Raw genomic sequence first — 1,143 nt, 5'->3', positions numbered from 1 at the left:
CCTATGAAACCCATTAGTAAAGCTAATTTGAAAACTTATGAATCCCATGAAAAATTGAGAACTGGAAGTAGGAGTCAAGAACCTTCTACTAGTAGAGATGTCCCATCTACAAGTTATGACCTTCCACCTTCTAGTTCCCCTACCCTAACTGATTTGATGAATGAGTTGACCTTGCAGCAGAAGAGTATAAAATTAATAAATGAAAGGAATGGAGGTTTAGAATGTCGACATGATTATGATAGTGAGTACCTTCAAAGGCATTCAAATTATGAGGTAGCTATTACAAAGCTCAGGCCCGACACTACAGAGGTGAGCCTGATGTTACTTTTCCTGAGTGCCCCGATATACTCAGTATCAGCCCAATCCACCTGCTGATCAAGGAAACAAAAACATAGTTTGGAATTTTGATATCTGATAGTAATTGATGTACTTGTACTTGTAATTTTATTTTTGTGATCTTTTATAATAGAAATGGATGTTTGTGTGTATTTGTACTTTCATTTTTATTGTTATGTTGTACTAATTTTTAATTTTTGTTATAAAGTTAGTGTACTAGTTAAAGTTTGCATGTGTAGTATAATGGATGTTGTTAGTACATTATAAATTGTAATGTAATGTGTTTTTTATTTTTACATTTTAATTTTAATTATTTTCTTTTTAATTGTAATTATTTTCTTTAGTATTGTGGTTGTGTTAGGGAATATTGTGCTTGTTTAATGTTTTAGTTTTGTACTTATTTCAAAATTTCATTACCTAGCAATTTCTCTAATGATTTATATGTGTAGAAAGCTCCTAATGTTACAGACCAGGTGAAGTGAAAATTTTGAAGGACTGCAAAAATTTCAGAATGATGAAAATGCCTAAAATACTGAGGTATGATTTATATTTAGAGTTTTTCTTTCCACCTGTATCATTTTATATTGAAAAATGTAAGTTTGGGGGAGGGAAGAAAAAAGATTAATTATTAGATGTCCTCTATTTAATTATTTTCAAAAATTATTTATATGATTTTAGGTAGTGAATTTAATTTAGGTTACTATATTTATTGGTTATTTAAATATTATGGCAGATTTAAAGAAATATTTTTGTAATGAAAATTAATTTTGTAACTTAAGATATTTAGTATAAGAGAATAAGATTATA

Source organism: Phalaenopsis equestris, unplaced genomic scaffold, assembly GCF_001263595.1.
Source record: "Phalaenopsis equestris unplaced genomic scaffold, ASM126359v1 Scaffold000086, whole genome shotgun sequence".
Lineage (NCBI taxonomy): Eukaryota > Viridiplantae > Streptophyta > Magnoliopsida > Asparagales > Orchidaceae > Phalaenopsis > Phalaenopsis equestris.
Note: the sequence above shows the minus strand (reverse complement) of the source record.